Below are 394 nucleotides of genomic sequence, written 5' to 3' on the forward strand. Positions count from 1 at the left end.
ATTTCAAATTTCCTTGCCATGCCTTTCTTAAACTCAAGTATCATCTCTAGACTTGAACCTGTGACAAGAAGATCGTCAACATACACAGCCACAATAAGAAGATGCTCTTTATCTTGTTTCCTGTACAAGGAAGGCTCCTTGGAACATTTGATAAAACTTAATTCACCAAGAATGCTGTTCAGCTTAATGTTCCAAGCTCGAGGTGCTTGCTTAAGCCCATAAAGAGCCTTATGAAGCTTGTAAACTTTCTCTTCACTACCTTGAACTATAAACCCCTCCGGTTGATTGACATAAACATCTTCTTTCAAGTCACCATGGAGAAAAGCAGTTTTAACATCAAGGTGATGTACTTCCCAACAGTTTGACGCTGCTAAGGCAATGATGAACCGTATCG

General features: G+C 39.6%; 1 protein-coding gene across 1 annotated transcript in view; it reads right to left on the bottom strand.

Annotated features, from left to right (window-relative positions):
• The window catches only part of LOC17898724 (jacalin-related lectin 44), a 17,823-nt gene that overhangs the window by 1,920 nt on the left and 15,509 nt on the right, over window positions 1–394 (bottom strand).

The sequence above is a fragment of the Capsella rubella genome, unplaced genomic scaffold, assembly GCF_000375325.1.
Source record: "Capsella rubella cultivar Monte Gargano unplaced genomic scaffold, Caprub1_0 scaffold_1, whole genome shotgun sequence".
Classification (NCBI taxonomy): Eukaryota; Viridiplantae; Streptophyta; class Magnoliopsida; order Brassicales; family Brassicaceae; genus Capsella; species Capsella rubella.